The sequence below is a fragment of the Mastigoproctus giganteus genome, chromosome 7 (genome assembly GCF_048544385.1).
Source record: "Mastigoproctus giganteus isolate SK-2022 chromosome 7, ASM4854438v1, whole genome shotgun sequence".
Lineage (NCBI taxonomy): Eukaryota > Metazoa > Arthropoda > Arachnida > Uropygi > Thelyphonidae > Mastigoproctus > Mastigoproctus giganteus.
The window spans coordinates 189,154,955-189,181,698 of record NC_143581.1 but is presented as its reverse complement, the minus strand read 5'-3'; the positions used below and the strand labels follow the sequence as shown (position 1 = coordinate 189,181,698).

Genomic DNA, 26,744 nt, shown 5'->3' with positions numbered 1-26,744 from the left:
ACCAGCGGGTATTCCGATATGATTAGGCATAATATTATATCAATACGAATACGTAATAAAAACAATATATGTATCCTTGGATTCATCGAAGTAATTTCAAGAACAAAATTAAAGCTAGCTGAAATTTGTTGTTATTTCCCCACTAGTTAGTAATCAAATATATCTTACTCCAAGATGGAATTTTTATATACAATTTGTGATCGACGTTCTCCTATTGATTAAATGAAACAACTTTATGTGAACAGATACAGGAACAAAAAAATTTGTATACAAAATAATTTCCATTCTCTATATTCAATCTTACTTGTCGAAATGAAAATAATTTCGAAGTTTCGAACTGACTATAGTGAGGATAGCACTGTGAACTTTTTGATTTTCTTTAATAGACAAATAAACTTGATCCAAATATTAATTAAACATTTTAAAAATAAATTTAGCGTATTTAAGTAAATTATTCCACGTGTATACTCGTAATTACTTACAATTTTATATTCTCGTTATTTCTTTATTGTAATTACTGTAAGCAATTTTTTCAGATGATTTAAATTTGTGAAAATTCTAAATTAGAGCACATTATTACTCTAATTTCTAATTTTTCCATAAAAGCTACGAATATCGACATAAATACGGATAACGGGATCGATCTGTTATCACACTGTGATTAAGGCCTTGACAGTTTGCTTTCCACCTTTCCTTTTCCTTACTACAGTTTTAGATAAATTATTATCTAAAACTGTAAAAAGAGCATAAGTACATCACCAGCAATCAAAATCGATAACGTATATATATAATTAAATTATACCTTATTTTATTTTTCTTTCTTTATTTCACCGAAATTAATGTAAATCCACATAAAAACAGGAAACTTTTTTCATCTGATGATGGGCTCACGTTTCATACATGTATACAAGTGAGTATTAGTAGTGGCAAATGATGCAAGAAAGCAATCTTAAAAAGCATAAGCCAAAAAAAAAAAACTTCCCACATCACCTGCCTATCCCTTCCAATAGTTTGTCTAATTCTTCCTTGAATAAATTCAAGGAAGATTTTCCCACTTTCACAACAACGGATGGCAATTTGTTCCAACAATCAATCACTGGGTGGCTGAAAGCAAACTTCCTCACATCTGTTCTGTAACCATCTTTCCTCAATTTAAATTTATACCCCCTCATGTGCATAGTCTCAGCAAGAGGAATAATCCCATCAGCATTGAGCTTCCTCAAAGCCTTAAACAGATCACCTCGCAGGCGCCACAACGTTGACCTTCTCTGCATCCTTTCCAACAGATCTACATCCTTCATAAAAGGAGGCCTCCAGACCCATATGCAGTACACAAGATGCGGTCCAACCATTGCCTAGTACGATGGAATAATCATTTCCTTATCTCTGTTAGCAAAGTTCTTGTGTATCATTGACAAGACCCCATGAGCTGTCCTGGCAGCATGTCTGCGCTGCTCAGACAACTTCATAACTGACTGCACAATTACCCCAAGTCTTTTCATTTTCCACTACACTGAGTGTAATACCACAATTGGTACGTTGACCTGGGATTACTCCTACACACATGCAGTACCTTGCATTTGTTAATGTTAAACTTGAACTGCCGTGTCTCAGCTCACTGCCTAATTTTTTTTAGATCTTGTTGCAATAGCATACTTGATTACTGTCATTAACCACCCCGCCAACCTTTGTATTATCTGAAAACTTAGATGTTAAGTCTAATATGTCTTCATAAATATTATTAATAAATATAAAAAAACAGTGGGCCCAGCATCGAACTTTGGGGAACTCCACTAATAACATTAGTCCAAGAAGAGCAGTGCCCATTGATAACCAGTCTCTGTCTTCTTTCACTCATTCATTCCTTTATCCGTAGCAGTAAATTGCCTTTAATGCCATACTGCTTCAATTTGTATAGCAGTCTTTTGTGTGGAACAGTATCATAAAACCTTTCCTAAAATCCAAGTATATGATATAAAAATTATTTTTTGCATTCAGTTACTTTGTGACCACATCGTGGTATCCAATCAGATTGGTAAGACAAAAGATCCCCTTAATAAATCCATGCTGTCACTGCAGTATAACCAATCCTCTCTTGTTACTTCTTTAACCAGCGACTCCATTACTTTCTTTTGAATATGAGTTAAGCTAACAGGTCTCTAATTACTCGTCATCTTTTCATTCCCCCTTTCTGAATTGAGGATACATTCGCACATCTCCAATCCATGGGGACCACTGCTGACTTTAAAGTTGCTCTTATTACGGCTAAAGATTTGCTCTTATCTGCTTTGTTGCCTCCCTTAATAGAATTGGTTAGTTGCTCTCTAATCCAGGCGCTTTTACGTTTTGCTTCAACAATTTCTCTTCTACTTTCCTCTCAGTTATCACAAAATCATTTAACTCCCTGTTAAGAGTTTGATAAACCTCTGGCACCCCCTTCCCTAAGAAATTTCTCTTGTATGAATGTAGATGCAAAATACCTATTCAGTTTATCAGAAACCTGAACAGGATTGTCCACAATTAAACCATCCACATTAAGTGGACCAACGTGATTCAACCCCTTCCTACCTTCTACTGTTAATGTAACTAAATAAGTCTTTGCTGCTTTTATTTGCATCTTTTGCCAGAGACTTTTCATGAGACTCGTGACTTCTCTGTCACGAGTCTCATGACATCATCATCTGACATCAGTTTAGGTCTAAGCCTTGAACAGTATTTCTTGGTATGAAAAGTCTAGTAGCGTCTACGATTACTTCCCTGAATGCTTCCCATTTAGAATTTGTTGTTGATAACATCATCAGTGTCCCACTGTATTGAATTTAAAACTCTGAGACCACTGTAGTCGCCCTTAGAAAAGCAAAAACTTTTCTTTGCCCTTGAGAGTAGTTATGTCTTAAATAAATGTTAAGTAAATCCCAAATCAAATACACTGTGATCACTGCCACTCGGTGGTTCTTTTATCTGCAGATTCTTAATGCATGAATAATCACTGCTGATAACAGATCAAGAGTATTACTCCCTTTGGTTGCCTCTCGAACTTGATGTTGTAGAAAATAGTCATCCAATAAATCCAAAAAAAGTCTTTGTAGTCTGTGAGTGACTAACCCACAAGTTCCAGTCAACATCTGGAAAGTTAAAATCTCGCCATTATGATTTGCTGGCCCACTTGTTCTTCTTGGAACTACGAAATTCAATATCAAATGAAAGACACAGTATTACAGTAACTCAAAACAAATTTGTCAAGGCGATGTGGATTGGAAGAGTGATTTTTAAAAAATGATCTACTTAAATATCCAACTGATACATTGATGGTGCTTAGTTACCTACTGATAAGGAGACAAACTGAAAAAATCATCTGGATTATAGCACACAATTACAAATAAATGCAACATACAATATAATAAATATATATAAAACTAAGTTTGGTCTTAGCTACGTACATGACAGGATTTTTTAAATTCACGTGCTACAGAAATATATTTAATGGAAGTTTTTTCTTATTTATTTATTTTTCCCACGTTGATGTCGGGGAGATTGTTATTATTATTCTCACGCGTTATACAAGTGCAGGGGGGATCGGATGAAGAAACATTTAGATTAATGATAAAGTTAATAACAAAAACATTAATGGCCTTGCTGTTCCAGCGTGTGGCATTAAGACGAGTATGCAGGGATGTCTTATAGTTATGACTGACGAAGTGGAAGGGACTATGAAGTATTCGTATCACGTCAGTTAAGAACAGTGACCTGCTTCGATGGGATGTCCTACAAGGCCGTACCTCCAGTATACACTGTTTTGTAAAGGTGCAGCGCACACGAGTTATAGTTTAACTTTAAATTTTCTTTTTTGACTTCTTGTTTTGAAATTATGGCAAGTGAATTTCACTAGATCACGTGATTCTGCTATGTAAAAATATAACAACCTTCAGACTTCAGGTACCTTATAATGAATTATTACTGCAGACTTTTCAAATAAGGAGAAAACCTTTCGCCAGAATTATTATCATTAAATCTGTTTATTAATTGTATGACATTTTTCTGGACAAATGTCTTTCAGTGGCCAAAATCCTGTGGTTACCTTCTTACTTGCTGGACCTTGCATCTTGTGACTATTTCCAAAGAAAAACTGAAGTTCAAAGAAAATAGATTGTGATATCTTGGATATTCAGCAAAAATCTCAGGAGATACTCTTGTCAGTATTACGAAAAAGAGTTTCAGATTTGCTCTCAGTGATGGCAGAATCTCTGGGTTTGGTTATTAAGTAACATGGGGAGTACTCTGAAGTGAAAATTACGCAAAATTAGGTAATTTAGACAAATCTCAAAACAGCTTAATGGGCATAATGGATACGAGAACAAATGAGGTAAGGTAAATAAATTTGAGAGAGATATATATATATATATATATATACCTATATAAATATATTAATTAAAATAGTTTAGAAAAATGACATTAAATAATAAAAATTAATTTAACAGCTTAAAAATAAACCAGGTTTGAAAATTAAATAAAATATAAACTTGTTGTGTTCTCAAACAAACACACCAATAACATTTGTATTAAAGAAAGATGAAATTCTTCGAAAATTCTGGCTCATTTTTTGTAATCACCTGGGGGAACAAGACAATTAAAACTAAGAAGTGTGATCTGAACATTTGACTTATACTCCTCTTTTTTAAACTTTCCACTAAACGACGAGAAGAGTTTTGCGGTGGTATTTGTCGTTCTTAAATTTGAAAGTTAAACTTATTTTCTTAGTTAACTTCTGCTTTTATTGCCCAGTTGATTTAAAGGTGTTTGTGAATCTCCGGGATAATTTCATTTCTGTAGGGTTTTTTTTCTGAACAGATTACTCTCGAATGATCCTTGAGTTATTTCTGTTTAGACGGTGTTACCTGGAAGAATGTTTTCCAGCAATTTCTCTCTCCCTCGATTTCATGCTACTCTACAATACAAAGTTCATGAAGTCTGGAGCATTGATTTTATTGTTTTCTGTGCATCATGATTTGGATGAGCTACAGTCTCCAGTAGCAGCGATAACACCTTGAAGAAACTTCTGTTAAAAATTGTCCTGGATCGTAAGTTGGAAAAGGATCTAGTACCAGGGTTTCGTCAAGAAATTAAGAAATTATTTATTATTATTTTTTTAAATAAATAATCTGATATGGCTGTTGTCTCTTCTGCTCCCCCCACCCCCGACCAAAATCCATAATTCGATGCAATCGAGTAATACCTTAGCCAAGTCATACCAGCCCACAATTCTCTCCACTAAATGCTGTCCAATTTTTTATCAGTCTATTATTATATATATATATAGATTTTTTTTTTTCATTTAACCTCTATAAAATGCTGTCACTCCTTTAATAATCGAAAGTGAATCCCTGTATTAAAATAATATACCATACTTCGGTTGGTCAGTAACAACTATTCGGTGATCCTCTATGCAGTACATTTTCTGAATTCCTGTACACTTCCTGCGAACAACTTTTTAAGTGCTGTGTTGATGCGCTTCTCTCACCGCAGTCCGTTTACATAATCACCCTGTTCAGAAGCGTGGAACACGGATACCCAGCCATGTATGTTTTGAAAGTGGATCAGTAGTTGTTGCCCTCAAGGCTTATGTACCCACTACATACGTGTCAAGAGTACGTTAGGCCTAGCATTTCCTAAATCATTGCACCAGTTCTAGTTTTGAAGTTCGTGTCGTACTTCACCCTACTGTTACATGGACCGCTCCACAGTGATACTTCCCGAGTCCCGATGTTCGCTAGGCCACGAGCGGTCGAGCAGATTAAGCATCCAGGGAAGGTTAAGAGACCGGGTAGGAAAAAACATGTTTTGACTCGGCTTAAATATTTGTTTGTTGAAAATAAATCTTTTGTAAAATAGTCCTCGTTGGCTTAAAATGTAATCATAATAGCGCTAAATATCAATAATAAAATATAGGACACACGAAAAGTGTGAGAGAAAAAAAAAAACGAAAAAAAAAAAAAAAAAAAAGTTCCTTACCGTGTTCAAGAACGGGCAATTTCCTCGGCTACTGCAGTATTGTAACTTGGTTAGGCCTAACACTGAACCCTTAGTGAAGTTATATTCGTTTGGTTTCTCTACTCAAACTGCTCGAAGTCCAATACTGCGTAGCTGCTTATATACTTCAAGATCTTCCTCTGTGTTTACAAGAGGACTTGGAATGCCAAATTAGGCGGAAATCGCGATGTAAAAAAGGCCCCCGCCCGTAGCCGTCTCGTTATCGATGGCGACACTTGGTCATGCAGCACCGAGCAGACGATGAGCCGGTCTTGCGTACCTCACACTACTGCTTTCGCCATGGTTACGATCGATAAGATGTTGTAAGGCGGCCTCCAATGAACGTCGAGGACTGTTCTTACGAGTGAATCTCGTTGTATCGCGCCATTCTTTAATCGTGCGCGTGGCGTTACTTACCACCACACCTGAATTGTTTTTTGCCCGCCAGGTTAAGGGGGTCGCGGGGGTTAGTCTAACTTTTATTAATAGAATGGGAAGCTGCTGTCCACATCGTGTTCTTTAAGTGGCAGATAAAGGTCGATCTCGCCACTCTTAAAATTGCAATAAATATACAAATAGATGCTGCGTCAGTTATTGTGGTACTCCATTGATAGATACTTTCATTTGGGTGACATAACTCATCTTTCGCCATATTTCATTAGCAAGGCACGTGAATCGCATGTGCTTGCCACTCGCTAAGTGCGCTGAATGAAAATAGTTTGAATAACTACTGACTCAGAATTGATATAAGACCACTAAAGGAGGATATTAGAAGAATTGGAACTTTTGAGATGTGGCTGCGGCGGGGGGCTTGAAAAGGTGAAGTAGACAGCGTTAGAAATGAAGAAGTATTGAGGACGATAGGGAAAACCAAAGTACGATAAGACTATAAAGAAAAGACACAAAAAGTCTATTGGACATGCACTGGAGGGGGGGGGGGTGAAGGTTATAAAGTAGGGAGAAAAGTAATAGGTGACTCAGAGTCACTTCTATGGCTTCCCAATCCATACTAACACTATGTAAGAGAATGCCTAATGGATGATGTTGAGTCGTCTATTGTTTTTCTCTGTGATATGCGAAATCAGCATATACTTAAGATATAAACGAAATGAAATGTTTTAATGCATCCTCTAAGGGTTCTTTAATCCTAAATTATGTAAATGAATTATAGCAGTATTATTAAACGAAATACTGATAATGAGCAAAGAGTGAAATACTAATCGTTTTAAGGAAATGAAATAGATGATAACACTCCGGCTGTATAAGTTTCGGTTTTTGAATTGACGCGACCTTTAAAAATGTGTTGTTTCTAGTTGCAGCTTTTTTAAAATTAAGTTGCCTTAAATTATGCCTCGAGAGTGTTAATCATCATGTTTACTTAAAAAAAAAAAAGATGGAAATTTTACAAATTAGCAATTAGAGATCTGTATACAAAATGATCTTCCCATTTCTTCTCCCTCCTCTGTGCCCTATATAGCACAGTACATTGATTAAAGTTAATAATAGTTAATAACAAGCTAATTAATGTACTCAGTTAAATTTCAGGCGCGTTCGATATTTTCTTAAATTAATTGAATTTGTTTCTTTTTCTGTGATTAATAGAAGAGAAAAGTGAATATACTTATCTCCTGAATTAATTACTAAGATTATAACTTTATAGAACACTTAATAAAATTAGTGTTTTCTAAACTTTGCTGTTCCATTTTGATTATAACTGTATAATATTTCTCTCCTCCCAATACTCTTTTTCTTTTCTTTTTTTTTTGTCTCTTTTCTCTCTATATCTATGTATCTCTTCACAAGTGACAGTACGTTCATGTCTTACCTAACAATGCACGTTACAACTACATTTAATCTATGAATTTCTTTTTACCTAAAAATTGTACAAAAAAATTGCCGGATTTCTATTTGTCCGATTTTAAAGAAATTTGGAGCGGCTAGACAAATACTTCTAAAAGGCCTAAAATGAAAATCCTTCCACTGGGAGTCGAGTTGTTACATGCGGACGGATGGTTGTTGTTATTTGGTTTTTAGGAGCATTAGCAGCTAAGGCCGTATTGCTCCGGGATATGCGGTGGTCATTCCCTGATCTTTCTGCATCCTCCGTATTTGGTGGTCACGGGCTCGAACCTCGATCTAATCAAGAAGCGTGTGTTACGCACTGCTGCTCCTGCCCTGTGGCTATGGAGGCTCCGGACGGACGGATGGACATGGTGTAGACAATAGGCGCATATTTTTTATCCGCTCAAAACTCCTGAGGAGTAGTCTAGAAATGTCCATGTGGATGAATGGATTGATAATTATAATATTAGTATTAACATTAATTTTAGTTTTTAGAATTAGATTAAACATAGGGAAATATGTTGCTACTAAATTGCGCCTTAAGGCACTCCTGGCATTAATCAGAAGACTTAGTCCGCCTGTAATGCAGTAACTAACTGAACGTTCATGTAATCTCAAATAATTCCATAATATGCATTAATCTCTCTCTCTCTCTCTCTCTATATATATATATAATTAATGAAAGAAATTAAAATTAGTAACAGAAAAATAAAATAAATAGTAAGGCAAACATCAGAGACAGCATAATTACAATTCTGCATGTAACTTGTTGTATAAAACTAAAAAAAAAAAAAAATACTCCAGTAGTATGCAAACTAGTAGAGCGAAAATAGATTAAACAAAACATAAAAATCAAATGAAACCAGTAGGAAGGGGAAGAAGGGTAACCAAGACCAAAATTTTATTTTATTTTGTATTGTAATAGTTTCTGTTTCTATTATTTGTGATATTTCATGCAATTCGGACATGGTGCCCATCAGGTGGGGCGCCGTTAAATTCTTATTTAATTGGTCTTAGATTTAATTTGTTATTCACTTAGACCTAAATTATTTTGGAGCGTTGCTTCTATAATTTCTTTAGTCTTGGTTATCCTTTCCCCACTCCTTACTAGTGTGAATTTTTATGTTTAGTTTAATCTACTTTCGCTCGACTGTTGTTCCATACTACTGGCTTAATGTTTATTTTAGTTATATATATATATATATATATATATATATATATTGTGCCTAATCTTCCGTTGCATTGCATTTGCATTGCTTTCGAATGCAATATATTCCACGACTTTTGTATCCGGGGGGGGGCCCTCTCTGACGAGATTGGACACAGTGGTCTTTTTCGTGTTTTCTTATTTTTTTAATTTTTTTTTTTTTTTTTTTTTTTTTTCAGTTTATCTTATGTGGCTGGTTTACTGTTTCTTATTTCTGATATTTCACACGCTGTTAGCTTCAGCGCTATCAGGTTGACGCCTCTAAATTTATTTATTGGCTTGTAATCTTGGGTATATTTGCCATTTATTTAATATGTTCAGCGCAACATAAATGAAGATCCGTGGGGATTACCCTACAAACTTGTTACAAACAAGATTCATTCTGGTGATGTGTTCACATATATTACTGTAAATGGTAATGAAACCCTGGACTGGAGCTTGTCAATTAATGCCATTTTGGACGGGTTGCTCCATGAGGACACTGCCTCCTGTGAAAATGCCATCCAGACTGCAATGAGATTAGATCATTTATCATACCAAGTCTCTGCGCCGACGCTCCATTTTCGGATATTGAGCTGGAGTCTGCTATCTCAACCTTAAGGGATGGAAAGTGTCCTGGACAGGACCTCCTTGAGGTTTCTGTTCTTAAATGATTTTGGAAAAATTGCCCATTAATAATATTAAATCTTATGAATGCTTGTCTGTCTTCTGGGTTATTCCCGTTGCCTTGGAAACATGAAAGACTTAAACTTCTGCTTAAGTCCTTTGACAAACCCTCCAATGATCCGGCCTCTTACAGGCCCATTGCTCTACTGCCCATCTTTGGTAAAGTCCTAGAAAAATTAATTGTCTCTCGTTTTCTAAATTACTATTTAGATAGAAATCTAAGTTCTCCACTTCAATTCGGCTTTACCCGTGGAAGGGCTTCTGTTGATGCTATTTGTCAGGTTCTGAATACTGTTAAAAACTCCACTTCTAAATATGTCCTCGGTCTCTTTGTTGACATCAAAGGGACATTCGAAGCTGTTTGGTGACCGAGTGTCCTGGCTAGGTCCAGAGAGGCCGGGGCCTCTGCTCCCATTTACCGCCTCCTTTCGAATTATTTTTATTCTCGCAGCATCAGTCACTTCAGGTTTTTGTTCTGTCACAAGATCTGTAACCAGGGATTGCCCTCAGGGTTCTGTTCTTGGCCCTGTGTGCTGGAATATGACCCATGATGGGTGGCTTTCGGTTGTTCGTGACGACATCCTTCAGCTCGCTTACGCAGACGACCTTGTTATTCTGATTTTTGGTAATTCCCGCCGGGAGCTTGAGCACAGAGCAAATGAAGTTTTCGAGGACTTAAATATCTGATGCCAAACACATAAACTTCAAATCTCGTCTAATAAAACAAAACAAATGTTGCTAAAGGGCTTTCGTGACGGGAATAGACCACCTGTTATTAAGCTAAATGGAGAAATGATTAGGAGTACTAGGCAGCATAAATACTTAAGAATTTATTTGGATGACCGTCTTAATTTTAATTATCATTCAAAATATGTATTTCAGAAAATAAAAGCTGTAACCTACAGAATTATTAAAATTACCAAGAGTACTTTTGGTGTAAAGAAATCTGCTATTAAATTATACTACTCTTGTATATTTATACCAATTGTGTGTTATGCGGCTGGGGCCTGGAGATATAGAATTGGTATTTCCCTTGTTCAAAAATATCTTACTCAAGCGCAAAGATTTTTTTTCTTCTCGCTGTAAGCAGAACTTGTCGAACTGTCTTTACAGCTGCTCTCCTGGTCCTCAGTCATCGATTGCCAATCCAATATGAAGTAATGTTACACTATCTTTTATATTGTAGAGAAAAAAAATGTTCCTGCGGTTATAAACAGTTTTACTTATAATACTGACTTACAAGAAAATGTAGACAAAAGAATGAGAAATGAATGTTGTAGAGCGTGGCAAAATACATGGTCTACTTCTACCTTGGGTAGGGAGACCTTTAGGTATTTTCCCGAGGTTGCTGATTATGATAAGAAAATGGAGTGGTTCAATCCTGGCTTATATGTTACTTTTCCATAATACCGGTCATGGCAGTCTTAACTCTAAATTGTTCTCATTCGGATTAAGTAACACTCCCCTCTGTAGTTGTGGTGCTCAAGAAACTGTTGAGCACCTCGTCTTTCATTGTCCTCTGTATGATGATTTAAGACTGGACTTTCAACTTCTCACAAATGTCTTTGATTGCTTTGAACTGCCAAGATTAGTTACCTGTCGTGAATATTATGCTGCCTTCTCCACCTATGTGGAGAAAATGTTTAAATGGAAGAAAAGAATTCTTACTCCTGAGGTTCAGTAAAATACTAACTTAATGTTAATTGATAGAAAAATACCGCCATCGGTTGGTTGGAAAGATTTTACTGGGTTTTTTGAATTTTAGATGGAAGGGTTTATGGCCCTTTCTATTGTTTTGGAAACCAGAAATTTTAACTATTCTTTTGAAGTATAAATATTTGTAACGCTTAGCTGGTTGTTGGGGACTGATCACTTTGGCTTGTTTGTAGACTGTTTCCGTTTTTGGATTCTCTTACCTGATGTACTAATCAGTCTGCTGGACTCCGAAGTCCAGTGTTTATTTTGTATCATTACCATTGTAAATAGCCTTTATGTATCATCATCATTGTATATAGTTGCTTTAAATTGTACACTATGTATACTGTTACCTTTTAGCGGCGGATAGGGGAAAGCCCGCAAAACTTTAATAAAATACTTTGAATACTTTGTACATATTCCTTCTTCCACATCACCTTCTTTTTATCTTGTTTCAACTATTTTCCTTGTTTATTTACTTATACTTATTTCTTCGCTCAGTTCCTACGCTTTTCCATTTTGTGTGCCTCTCTTTTATTATTATTATTAGCCATATGGTGCAAAGAAGCTTGAAGCTTATGCTGCACCAGCCAAAACAAAAACTCCCGAGTTACCCTGAGAGAGAGAGAGAGAGAGAGAGAGAGAGAGAGAGAGAGAGAGAGAGAGAGAGAGAAGTAGAAAGGAATCACCAACAAAGAGAAAAATGATGATATTCAGCTCAGGACCCTGGGTTTGCCAAGCGCATACTCACCAGATGTGAGCCCCTGGGGATATGTTCTATAATAGATAATATATAGTGGTTATGCGAAAGCAGCCGCTTATGTTAGCTCATATTTCCCCTTTTTTAATCCATTAGTAGATTTTCAATCTACTAATTTCACAATTTATATATAGATGAATGCATATATGCGTTTATATTCCTCTTACCCACTAGTACTAATGATATTCTCGTCACAACAACAACAGACATTTTTCAGGGAGGTGTGTTCTCCAGTAATATATTTTCAGTATCTCTACAGCTACTCCTGCAAGCAAATTCCAATCTGCTCGCGTATGCCGATGCTTTAAAGCTGTTATTTCAAAATCCAGTTATGATATTCGCAAGGTTAGCCATGATGCGAATTTACAGACGTGTGGAATAATCATGTTGCAATAATTAAAGACAAACACCAGCCAAGGAATAAAAATTTACTATAAAAATAATAAAATAATGTGATACACTATCGGAAGACTAAAATATTACAATAAATTACGATAAAATAAACTACGATAAAACGTTAAAAATATAGTTACAAATATACTGAAGCAATAAAATTATTGCTTCAGTATATTTGTAACTCCTTCTTCAACAATTTTTATTCCTTGGCTGGTGTTTGTCTTTAATTATTGCAGTATGGAATTTCCCAGCCCCATAGGCCTGTTTGAAGATATAGGGAATAATCATGTATCTGAAAGAACTGTATTACTATCAATGCAAGAAATCTGTTCATGTAACTTATTCCTTACAGAAACAACCAAACCACATAGAAAATAAAATTGCAGATGTCTCAATCCCAAATGTATATGCCCACATAGTGTACATAGTATTTGGGGACGGGGCGCCATCGGGGGTATCCTACAACTGCGCCATAAGTACTCTTGTGAAGTATACATTATTCTGTAAAAGCCAGACATGTTGTATGTGAGAAGTATTATGTTGAGTGCTGTTGTTGTGGTTTGGCTTTTGGCCGCAGGACCCCTAATGGGACCCCACGTTGCCTGTACACACTGCTACAAAGACATAGGAGTAGTTTTTGTTAAAAACCTTTCCTTTAATTCCTGCTATTTACATATTGCTCAAAAAGTTCAAAAAGCAAAATGGCTGATCAAATAGAAATCAGTAGCGATCCAAGATTAACATACTGTCATATGCTTCCGAAGCATACGACAGTATGTTAATATGTATGTCATATGCTTCCGAAATTTGGTCTGGACAAGTAACAATTTCAGACAGATACACAACAAATTCCTTACCCTAGAGTATTGGGTTCTAAGATGGCTCTCCTAACAAACTTGGTTTTCCCATGCAATATTCAGGCAACAGCTTTATGAAAACTTAAATACGAAGCCTCTACAGCAGGTCATTAACCAGTCGGAGTCATGCTTCTTGCAAAGTTGATGACTTCTGCAAGCGATTCACCAAATATAACCAACATAATAACTGCAGCTCCCAACAGAGAAAGTTCAAAAAACAACAATTCAAATCTAACCTCTCCAGACTCAAGCAAATGGGCCGAATGTTTCCAAATACATCCATTCATCTCATAAATCTTCAAAACATTGATTGCCAATGGTTTCTCAACTCTCAAGCCTATAGGAGTAAGATTTGCAATCAGATGAAAAGAAATACAAACATGCCTTCAAGTAATTAGTAATTGAATGCCTTGTACAGTTCTCTCACTGTCTTTTTTGGTAACACATGAGTATAATTCATATTCATTGTTTTATGTATACATATATGAATGTTGCATGTATATTGATTATTTACTATTTTATTTCCCCTGTGCTAAATTATCTGCCACTAATGCTGAGAAGGGCCTGCTGTAATGTGCAATAAATAATGAATATTTATTTATATTATCGCATGCACCTAAAAGGCTTTAGTTTTAATGCAGTCTTCGACAACCTTAAAACCTATATTGCAAATAAGAGTAGTCAGATGACATCATAATACCTGGATTCCCTAATAAAGAATAAAATTACTACTATCGGAGATAGATAGTAAAATTCAAATTATCGGAGTAAGGAAAGCACGTTTTTATAATGAGATACTATAAATAAAAAATAGGCAGTTCAAAGTCATTCGCTAAATTTACCAACTCCATACTCGTGATATGAGTGAGCAGAGATAAACCTCCACAGATGTATGTGCTGACCGAAAGTGGTATGAAAAATGACTTTGACCGGAGATGAACCTGTTGTTGGGTATGAGGCGTATCAGTATCTTACGCCGTAATTCCCCATTGTGTACTATGTCTGTAGAAGGGTCACAGGACGATTTGCATGTTGTGCGGGCTGAAAAACCCGGAATAACTCATGATGAAACCGCTAAATACGTCCTCCATTGAAAAGGACTTTAGAAATTTCTCTCGTCTACGAGGGAATCAATCCCAAAGACCTCTCCAAACGAGTGACGAATGACGAAACCACTATATTGTCACGGAAATCACCGGAGATGACACAGAACTGATGAGAAACGGTGTCGCAAATTGCAAAAAAAAGAAAAGGAAAGATATTCTTGGCAATTTCACATTTCATTTCCCTATTGCAATCGGCACGAAAGTGTTTGTGAAAGTGCAAATTTCTTTTTTTTTTTTTTTTTCAGGGGATTATTTTTGTTTATTAAAAGACTCGCGCATTTTTTAATATAACTCTGTAGCTGGTCGTTTATTTTCCTTATATTATACTATAAGGAAAATGAACCTCATATAGAGAAGGACTTCTGTATAATTACATTTCCCCCCCCCCCAATATTCACCTTATGTAATATCTCATACCACATAGTTATATAAAAATTTAAAATGTACGAGTATTTAGATGTTCTTTCACTGACTGGTTATTAATATCTTATTTCCTCAATCTCTCTAAAAATGTTTTTTTTGCAGTATATTCTGCACTCCTGTGTTTTTGACAATAGTTTTGGAAATATCAGACTTCTTCTTTTCAATCTCCCATCTAGCAGTTATCTAATTTTCTGAAGATGACCAAGTACGAGGGGGTATAAAAAAAGTTCGTACCCTGACCTAGATAAAACATCAGTAGGAAGATGCCATTTTAATGTAAGTTGTCTACATATTCAACAGCTACATGTGAAATTTGGTGACCAGATAAATGCGCAAATGAAAAAAGCCCACACGAAAATTCCGCACAAAAAAAACCCCAATGTCATAAATGCTCACATGAAAAATACCCGCACGGAAAATTGATCACACGCTCACAAAGAAAAATTCTCACACGGAAGAATGCTCACATTATTTTTAGTTTACATAAAATAGATTATTTCATATTTCAAAACGCAACAAAATGTTGAATTTATATATTTTATTTCTACTTCTATACGATGTATTTTAATATAAAACTTTGTCTCTGGTTTTATTGCAACTAAAGCCTTTTATTTATTTATAAAAAAAAATATTTTTTCTCTGTCTTACAAAGTGAACAGTCAACACTTTTTTTTGGTTTTTTATCAACAAACAACTAATTCAGACATATTTCAGTGATTTATTTATTTGTCAAGGATTTGAATAGAATTTTCATTACTGTAAGTTAGCCAGTCTCTGCAAGTATTTCGGTTTGTCTTCTACCTGCTCATATTTCTGCACAAAAGTGCAACCAAATCATGCAATGCATTATATCTTCTCTTTTTCACCTCTAGATGTACCTACCTGTGCATTAGCCAGTATCAATCTGGGGCAAGCCAGGTCCCTCTTCAGTCCTTCAAACAAAAACCACACGCCCGGGATTACTGCAGTGGAATAGGGAATTAAGTGCATGTGAAATCTCTCACAGCAGTTTGTAATTTAAGACGACCGTTCAAGAGCTGCATCATGATAATTCCATATTCTTATTGGAAACTGGGGATCTCTACCTGCTACACCTCAATATATGTGGAAAAGAAGTATGCGAGCACCTCATTGTAGCTATATTTGTCTGGAAATGGGGCATCAAGCTCATTAAAGACACTCCGCACATCACGGGCTAGGACAAAGGTTAATGCAGCAAGAGACTTCAGCTTGAGTTTTTGTACTTATATCCGTTTCAAATTCAGTCTTCAAGCCAACATTGCTGAGTTTCCTGATGAGACTCTGACACAGATGGAAATAGCACCCTTTGACTTCAGCGAGTGTAAAGGCAATCCTCACTGCATTCATGCAAGCCTCCTCAAAATCCACTAAAACCTTTTGAGGCACCAGATTTGGAACCAACAGCGTCATGATTTCAAATCTTCTATTATAAGTATCCAAGTTCTTTTTCTGTAACAAAATGCAAATACATGGCGGATATGAGTTATCCACCTTGGCATGCCACGTATGCAGTTGGTAAAACATGTTTGGAACTCTGTCAAAGGTGTCATCTCCATAAATTGTATCTTTGTTCAATTCAGCCAAGAGTTCTTTATCACCTAAAACCAGAATTCTGTCGGTTCATCCACACCTAAATCATGAAGTATCAGTTGACGGTACTTCTCAGGAATGTCAAAATTTATTGTTGTTGGTTTAGGCAAATGATCGTCTTTTCTGTGATTGAGGAGAATTCTCGCAAAGGATGATTGTTTGGGCATATGGGCCAGGCCAGTACATCGTTACTCAACTCTGACAAAACATTCCCCATCACATTGCGAGGAGTAGAACTGACTACTCTCATGTATTGCCTCATTTAGCTTCTGGAACGTTGGCTTCTGCTTTTTGAGGACAGGAAGGACAGGACTGAATGGCAATTAAGGGTACAGCAGGTAGCGATCCCCAGTTTCCAGTAAGAATATGGAATCATCATGATACAGCTCTTGAACGATCGCCTAAAACTACAAATTGCTGTGAGAGATTTCACAATGCACTTAAGTCCCTATTCCACTTCAGTTATCCCAGCATGTGGTTTTTGTTTGATGGACTGAAGAGGGACCTGGCTTGCCATAGATTGACACTGGCTAATGCACAGGCAGGTCCATCTAGAGGTGAAAAGGAGAAGATACGATGCACTGCATGACTTGGTTGCCACTTTTGTGCAGGAATATGAGCAGATAGAAGACATACTGATATTGCAGAGATTGGCTAACTTACAGTAATGAAAATCCTATTCAAATCCTTGACAAATAAATAAATCATTAAAATATGTCTGAATTAGTTGTTTGTTGATAAAAAACCAAAAAGTGTTGACTGTTCACTTTGTAAGACAGAGAAAAAATAATTTATTTTTATAAATAAAATAAAAGATTTTAGTTGGAATAAAACCAGAGAATTTTATTTCTTGTAATTTCTCTTACAAACATTTATATACAAATATTCTATTTTAAATTAAAATCAAAGTTTTATATTAAAATGCATTGTATGGCAGTGCCGACCGGGCTAGCTGGTTGGGTAAAGTGCCTGCCTGACAACCCAAAGGTCGCGGGTTCGATTCCTGCCTCGGGCTTGGATCACAGTCCTGCAAAAATCTTGGGAGGTGCATTATGGCCACCGAAGCCTATGCGCCAACAACTACCAAAAAAAAAAAAAAAAAAACGTGTAGAAATAAAATGTATAAATTCAACATTTTGTTTCGTTTTGAAATATGAAATAATTTGTTTTTTGTAAACTAAAAATAATGTGAGCAATTTTCCGTGTGGGTATTTTTCATGTGAGCATTTATGACAGTGGGGTTTTTTTTTTTTTTTTTTTCTGTGCGGAATTTTCGTGTCAGGGAACCGTGAAATTTCATTCCAGTAGATGATCGTATACCAGAGGTGGAGCCCGGAATTGGATCACTACTACCCTGGATCACTGCTCGATACTCCACTTGACAAAGTGGAGTATCAAGCAGTGATCAAGTTCCTGCATTTGCAGGGCAAGAAAGCTCAGGAAATTGACGAAGAAATGAAAGCTGTGTATGGACAGAATTTTCCATCCTATGACACTGTAAAAAGGTGGAAACGGGAATTCCAGTGCGGTCGTACAAGTGTCTTTGACGAGCCAACAGAAGGAAGGCCATTAACATCCAAAGACAGTGAGACGGTTGCAAATGTTGAGCGGCTGGTGCTCAGTGACAGACGTGTGACAATTCATTTAATCGTAAATGCAGTGGGAATTAGTTATGGGTCTGCCTACAGCATTTTACATGACCATCTGCACATGTCTAACGTCTCCGCACAATGGGTTCCAAGATTGCTGACGCCTTTGCAGAAGCAATTTCGAATGCAGTGTTCTCGCCAACTGTTGTATTTGTGTAACGCGGATGTTCAGAACTTTTTTGATCGGTTGGTGACAAATGACGAATGCTGGGTGTACCAGTATGATCCGGAGACTAAAGACATTTCAAAGGAGTGAAAGCATACGTCCACAGGAAATCATCAATGAAGTGGAATCGTGGTTTCATGCAAAAAGTGCGGACTTCTATGATCAAGGCATTAAACAACTGATCCATAGATAGGAGAAATGCGTTACTATACATGGAAAGTACATAGAAAAGGATTAAAGTTCCTGTGAAGTTTCACCTTTCTAGGGCTATTATTTCTAAGTAAGGGTAAGAACATTTTGAACCCCTTCGTATATACCAACGGTGGGCAAATGCGGCTCTTCTTTGAGTTAAGTGCGGCTCCATTGAAAATTTAAATCCGTTTTTTTTTTTTTTTTTTATTATTTCAGACTTTTTTTCACTGAATCTTGTTAAATTAACTAAGTAACTAATATTTTGTTATACGGATTTTATGTTGTGTTTATTTTTTTTTTTATGTCTAGATATTTTGCTATTTTTATTTCGATTATAAATAAATCCGCGCGCATTTACGCTGCTGGCGCCATCAGTGGACTTTAAATTTTTTGATAACATGACCTCAGAAAATATCAAAAAACGAAAATACGAACAAGAAAATAGAGTCTTTCAAGAAGAATGGGTAGAAAATTTTGCTTTTATTGACAATAATGGAAAGTCGTTGTGTCTTATTTGTAGTTACAATTGCAAACTACAAAGTAAGCAATTTACGTCGACATTACGAAGTAAGTCATCCCCACTTTTCAACTCAATATCCACTCAATTCAAAACAGAGAAGCTTAAGTCCTTGCAATCTGGTCTTCATAAGCAACAAGGACTCTTGTCTTCTTTTAGTCGCGAAGATGACAGAGCAAACGAAGCTAGTTTTTTGATAGCTTGGAATATTGCTCGTTCCAAACGTCCATATGGAGAAGGAGAATTTATTAAAAGAAACTTGGAAGAAGTGGTAGTGGTTTAAGTTTTGGATCCAGATAATACAAAACTGCATAAATTGATCGCACAAGTTCCTATGTCACGTCGTATTGGTGCAATTAGTAAAAATGTTGAAAATAATTTGATGTGTGATTTGAAAAATTGTACAGCATTTAGTTTAGCTCTCGACGAGTCTACAGACATTCAGGATGTTCCACAATTGACCGTTTTTGTCCGCTATGTATCTGCAGACGTAAATGTGAAGGAACAAATGTTAGAGAACCTAGTAGCTCTTATCGAAACAAATCGCGGTATCGATGTTAGAAATGCGCTTGATGAAGTAATGACCAGGTTTGAATTGCCCCGTGATAAACATGTAAGTGTTGCGACTGACGGAGCGCCTGCAATGATAGGAGAAAACCAAGGTCTCATTGGTCTTTTAAACAACGATCCTAAAATTCCACGTTTCTTACCTCTTCACTGCATAATTCACCGCGAGCATCTCATAGCGAAGTACTTCAAATACGAAAATGCGTGGAAGGTTGTTTTGCAGATTGTGAATTTAATTAGACCAAATGCCAATCAATTTAAGAACTTTTTAGAAGAGTTGCGAGTGAATGACGAAACAGATGAATTTGCCCAGTGATTTATCCCTGTGATGTGTTGTAAGATGGCTGTCAACTTACAATGTTTTGAGCCGTTTTGTGGAACTCCTAAATCTTATCATAACATTTACAAAAGAAAAAGGAAAAAAATACCCAGAATTAGAAAATGAAACTTGGCTTTCTGACTTAATGTTCCTTACAGACATTATAGAACATTTGCAAACATTTAATTTGGCTTTACAAGGAAAGGAAAAAATTATTATTGATTTGTCACAAACTGTATTTAGTTTTGAAGCTAAACTTCGGCTTTTTGTGTACGATCTTAAGAACAAAATATTTAATAATTTTCCACGAGTAAAAGCAAATATAATTAATATCAAAGAAGAAAAGTTAGACGAATGCAAAGAGAAATTGGAAGAATTGCAAGCAGATTTCAAACATAGGTTTGAAGATTTGAAAAGTTTGAAATCAACATTTGCATATTTTGTGAACCCATTTGTGATATTATTGAAGATGGATTTCCAATTTCTGAAATAATACTTGTTGAAAAAGCGGCTGGGGAATTGGAGTTATTAGAGATGAAAGAGGATCAGGCATTTCAAATGCAGCACAAATCTACTTCTATAATTGAATTTTGGAAACTAGTGCCAGAATCAAAATATCCACATTTAAAGAAAGCTGCTTGCCGTCTAACTTCAATTTTTGGTACAACATATTACTGTGAATCATTGTACTCCACAATGAAGTTCGTGAAGTCGGAATATCGTTCACAGTTGACCAATCATCATCTCACTGAATTGTTGCGAACGGCTTTAACAAATTTTACGCCAAATTTCAAAGATTTGACCAAAGGTCTTCGTTAAATGTTATACTTTTTATTAATGCATTTTTATTATTAAAATTTTGAAATAATTATTTTGTATTTTCTTTCTCTTAATTATATTTTCTTATATATGTATACTTTACATAGCACTTAAGACTTGTGTAGAATATATAATCATATTAATTTAATTAAATTAAATTTGAATTTGTGTATTTAATACTATGTAACTATGGTGTGGCTCTTTATAATATATGAAAAACCGGAATGCAGCTCTCATTGACCTCATGCGTGCCCACCCCTGGTATATACAGTACTTTCATTGAGGTTTCTGTTTGCTTATTGGATTTACCTGTCTATTGTAACCAATGATCATTTTTTGGTTGTTGTAGGGTTTTAGGAGCATTAGCTACTAAGGTCATATTGCTCCGTGTATACTGTCTGTAAATTGCATGTGTTCTGAGATCGATTTTCTATTTTTCTGGACGAAAACCCGAGTTTCCGGGAGAAAAAAACCATGCTGCACTCGTCTGAGACCGGCTAACTCAGCCACGTGAAAAATGCCCATAAAAATCCCTCACTTCATCGACGGGACTCGAACTCGGGTCTTTTCCACCCGGAGAGGAGAACAATTCTACCAACTATGCTATCCATGAGGGCTCATTTTATGGAGACACTTAAGGCAAATACAGTACTTATGAACTGTATACACATTGAATTAAGAGTAGCTAAATTTTCAGAGACAGTTCACAAAGTGCTGCGCATTTTTTGCGGAAGCATGCAGAGTCCACACGATCATGCCCCCCCACGTGGGATTTGAACGGAAAGAAAATGGTACAAATAATTATTAGCGTTTAGAAAACGAATTACGTTAACTTTAACTGGTTGGACTACACACTGAATTTAAAGCAATATGACTGATTCGTTTAAACTGAAAAACTTGAACTGGTAGTAATTTATTACATCGCTTTTGAATAAACATGTTGTTTTTTTTTTATTGTAACTTTCACTGAAAACTTTTATTCATCATCATCAGTCATTTTCAATCCACTGCAGGATGAAGGCCTCTCGAGCAACTTTCTAGTTCCTTCTGTTTTGAGCACTGGCCATCCATTTACTACCCACAAACTCATGAATTTCATCTATCCATCTCCGCCTTTGTCTTCCAGGTTTTCTTCTAGCTCCTCTTGGATACCATTCTGTTATTTTCTTAGTCCATCTGTCATCATGTCTTCGAGCTATGTGTCCTGCCCAAAACCATTTTAGTTCTTTAGTTTTGATAAGAATGTCCTTTACTTGAGTTTGCTATCTAATCCATGTGTTTCTCTTCTTATCTAACAGTCTGATTCCCAATATGATTCGTTCCATTCTTCGCTGTGTAGTTCTCAGCTTCTCTTCCATTCTTCCAAGTTTCACTTCCGTAAGTCATGGTGGGGAGTATACATTGGTTCATTATTTTACGTTTCAGACAAACTGGGATATTGTTCTTCAGTATGTGACTATATTTCCAGAATGCTATCCATCCAAAATTTATTATTCTCCTGACTTCCAGCCATTTATCATTATTACAGCTAATAACTTGTCACAGATAAGTATATGACTCCACCTTTTCAATTACTGCTCCTTCAATCATTATTTCCCTTTCTGTGGCATAAAACTTTTATTACGCAGCCTAAATCTGTACGAATTTATAAATGAGTGGATCTGGATCACTTAGGAAAATGTTTTTAAAAAAAAATGCCAAGACCAAATTCAAGAATTTCTGGCTTGGTGCTCTAGGTAGAAAAATAACGAAATGCGATTCTTGGATCAAGGCATCATAAAGAATTAAAAAAATTTTTTGCAGGAAGTCAATGCCAGTGAAAGACATTCCGTGCAGTTATTTCCAGAAATTTCAAAAAAGGAGAATATAGTAGATGCTGTTTTATGGTTAGCATGGTATGGGAACAACTGATTTGAAACCATTGTTAAACATTTTTGTAAATCTGAGTTTTCGAACTTTATTTTGGTTCAGAGATATTCTGGAATAAATTTTATTACTTTATGTGTGAGGGGTAATAAAATTTATAAACTTTCATTAAGATGCGGTAATAAAAATTTTATTATTTAATTAAATAATAACATTTTTATTTTATTATTTAATTATTTACTAATAGCTATTACTTTGGAACCGTTGCTAAGTTGTAAAAGGGACAAATTGTTGTTCGGAACAGCGATTTCTTATAAAAATTATAGTGTTTATTTATTGGTACAAAGTGCTTACGGTTAACGACCCAACGAAGCTACTCATATTGAAGGTAAAGGAGTAAGTATTTCTTGTTGTGCGCTTTCTTATTTATCTGTTTATTTTATTATGCAATATCCAGTTATGGATAAATTAAACAAACAAAAGAGAAGCGTATTTTGGACATATTTTAGTGCAATCTACACTGCTCGACAAAATTAACAGAACAAAATGTTTTTTATGAATATCTTATTGTGAACAGTGCCGCCAAAGGTGAATATTTGATATAACAGGCATTCTGGCATGCAAATTCCGAGTATCCAATAGAATTATCACCTTATCACCTTACAATAATTATGCAAATTATTCATGACCATAAAAACACACGGGTTGAAATCACACCATTTCATTTCCGTGTTTTGGCTTGCTCAGTGGGATAGCCACATTTCCAGTATTCAGGATGACAATTGTTGCGCAGGCTTTTTCTCCGTTATAACATATGCTTGCTAGTATTCCAAGACTTCTCAGTTATGGTGTGATGTGTCAGTTAGGGATTAAATGTTCTTTGCAAGAGTTACGCTAATATTTACATCCGGAGAAACCTGGCTTTCTTGTGATCGTCTAGCAATAATTAGGACAAATCCTGTGTCCTGAAACTTGCTCAGATGGACGTTGAGCAAATTTGCAACATCAAGATTGCGTTGTGTGATTTTCACCTTTGACTCCTTTCTACTTGATTGGAATCAAAAGCGCCGCCTTAACAGTTCTTTATCAGTAATCCATTCAAAGAAATCATGTGTCATCAGAGAGTAATCAATAGGCAAAAATTAGCAAACAAAACATGGTTTATTAAACATACTAAATCGTTACAAAATACAGTTAGACAAAACAGTGTATAAGTCTTTAGTAAAATAGCCTTGAGCTTTATACCTTTACATATTTAGGTAACCAACAGATTAATTAATAATGGTATGGGTTTGCAAATTGTTATGTTCTTCATGAACATAAGACAGCCAAAGAGCGTTCATACATCGCGTAGCTGACGAATATTACACCACATTGGTGGAACATGTAAGATTGTAGGCCATGATTAATATTCAGTCTTAATATTCAATTATAATATTCAGTTTTAATATTTAATTATAATATTCAGTTTTAATGTTAATTCTGATTATTCAGTTTTAATATTTAATTCTAATTAATTCTAATTAAATAACGTCCGGCATTCGTGTACAAGTTACAGTATCTATTAAATATGAAATGCTAAGTAAAATAACAAAACTCTCATCAAAGTATGAGTGTGCGTGAGGATAGATGTCTTTAAGCACTTAAAAAATATATATAAAAGGGGGGGGGATGGAAGTATGTTTGACTTAGCGCAATTTAGTTCCGTTTATAATTAAACAACAAGGGTTAACTTACCCGAATAATTCAGCATCGCCTCAGGAACTGTAGTTACAGGACAGTAGTTCATCTCGATACCTTCCTATATCTCATTAACGAGTTTTTGCCTTCTTCTTCTTCTTCCGACTTTTCGTTTTCTCTTCTTAAGAATATTTTCTTCACATTCTACCAAAAGATTATCATTGCGACGGCTCTCTAACTTACTAAAATCCTAACTCAAACTCCGCTAACTGCCCTTACAAGTCACAGCTCGTTCACCGACCAACTCACACTGTCCAAGCCTCAGCTCCAACTACCTCTCTCCCCTACCACACCCTAGCTGCTAACCGAACTGCCCCCCCCCCCCATTTCCCCTCTAGTTAGTTTTGTCAAGCAGAAAAACATCTGGGGAACTGTCGCTTTACAGCGTTCTGACTCAACCGAAAGTCCGATTTATGAAAGTCGTTGAAAGAATTACATGTTTGTATGAGGTTCGCACAAAGGCCAAAACGCACATAAAAATCGTCTACTCCGACACAAGGAATCTATGAAATAATAAACACTCTGCTGATGCCTGAATCAAATACAATACTAGTAGTGTTCTCTGAAAATGTAACTCCCCTGTTTTTATGACTAGCGCCGCGACTTTTCTGTTTTTGTCAACAATACGCTCGGACGCTTGCCCGCTCCAACGAATAAATAACGTACGGCAGGCGTCGGACGGTGGTTTTGGAATTTCGTGGGTGCGGCTCTGCTCCCATGCGAAAAACGAAAGTAATTCTGCCTTCCCCGGTGAAGTAAATATTGTATGACAGATACAGCGCAGTGAAAAGTATGAGGCCCTTGTGCTCTCTAAGAATGTACTAATACGGTTAAAAATAAATGCATTTTTAACACAAGTTATGGTCGTTTAGATGATTCTTTGAGATGGCGGACCGTTGGACGACCTAAAGATGGGCAGGCGGAGGTGGCATTGGCTTAATGTCACTTAGTGTTGTCTCGGCACTATGTCTTGCAGTTTCAGGAGATAGGAACCATTACAAGAAGAGCTGGCTAAGGTCACCATAGGGCTACGTCAACCAGAACAGACGGCTATCTGGCTCTAACAGCAAGGCAGAGTCCTATGATTTCCTGTCATCAAATGTTTCTTGAGGTTGCTGCAGCCATAGGTAAAAATATTTCCAACCGGAATGTGTTAAGAAGGCTCAATTCAAGTTTTTTTTTTTTTTTTTTTTTGATTTGGTAGTTGTTGGCGCATCGGCTTCTGTGGCCATATTGCACCTCCCAAGGTTTTTGCAGTACTTTGATCCAAGCCCGAGGCGAGAATCGAACCCGCGACCTTTGGGTTGCCGGGTAGGTACTTTACCCACTCGGCTAGCCCGGTCGGCTCAATTCAAGTAGACTCTGCGCAAGAAAGCCAGCGGTTTGTATCCCATTAACCTCAAACCACCGCAGAGCTCGTCGAAACTTGTGCCATGAACATGTGACTTGGAGCCCTAACAAATGGGGCACAGTTTGTTGTCTGATGAGTTCCGTTTTAGCCTACAAATAGATTCTAGACGTTATTTTATATGGAGACAACGAGGAATGAGGTATCATCCAACATCAGAAAAAGGGACTGTGGTGACGTCCGAAAATGATTTCGGATATCACCACAAAGTGATTAGTCTCAAGAAACTTTAGGCATACCGATCACTGGTAGAACAAATGTTGTAACAAACTGAAAATAGAAACAAACGCACCATAGAACTTCTTTTATACCACATAGCCAACCTTATTATCTATAATTGGCTTACGCTAAACACGTTGCATCCGTCGGAAAGCAAAAAAAAAAAAAAAAAAAACCTTCTGGATAAAATTCACTTCATCAATAAACAAAGATATTGAAACCAGAATAATCTGGAAAAAATAGAGTAGTTAAATTGTAAATGTCTTGCGTTACTCTGTATCTTCCAATTCCAGTTACGTAACTGGAATGGGAAGATACAGAGATTGCAAATGCCTTATGAGCTGTGAATTGTCCGCTTTAATCGCATTTTGGCTGTCATTTCAAAAAATTAAAGCCAAAGCTGATAAATCCATTCTAAACTTCAAAGTTACCTGTCCTTTACCCTATAACCAACCACACACACTATCTATCTGAACTGAAAGAATCCATAAATACCTCAAGAAACAGTGTTACTGGTTCTGATGGAATTTACTAAGTAATGCTTCAACATCTAGATCAGAAAACATTATCTTCACTGCTAAACTTTTGCAATCGGATCTCTTCTTAACATACATTCCTATGTAATAGCCATCTCTAAACTAGGAAAAGATCATTCGATTCCTCATAACTATAGACCGATTTTTCTAACCAAC

The 26,744-nt window shown here is 36.1% G+C and overlaps 1 protein-coding gene across 1 annotated transcript in view; it reads right to left on the bottom strand.

Annotated features, from left to right (window-relative positions):
* Positions 1-6,313, bottom strand: part of Baldspot (elongation of very long chain fatty acids protein baldspot) — an 85,718-nt gene extending 79,405 nt beyond the window's left edge. The window contains exon 1 of the mRNA XM_090378022.1: positions 6,010-6,313. The gene's annotated coding sequence lies outside the window, so the exon portion shown is untranslated. The remainder of the gene's footprint in view (positions 1-6,009) is intronic.
* Positions 6,314-26,744: the final 20,431 nt, after the last annotated feature.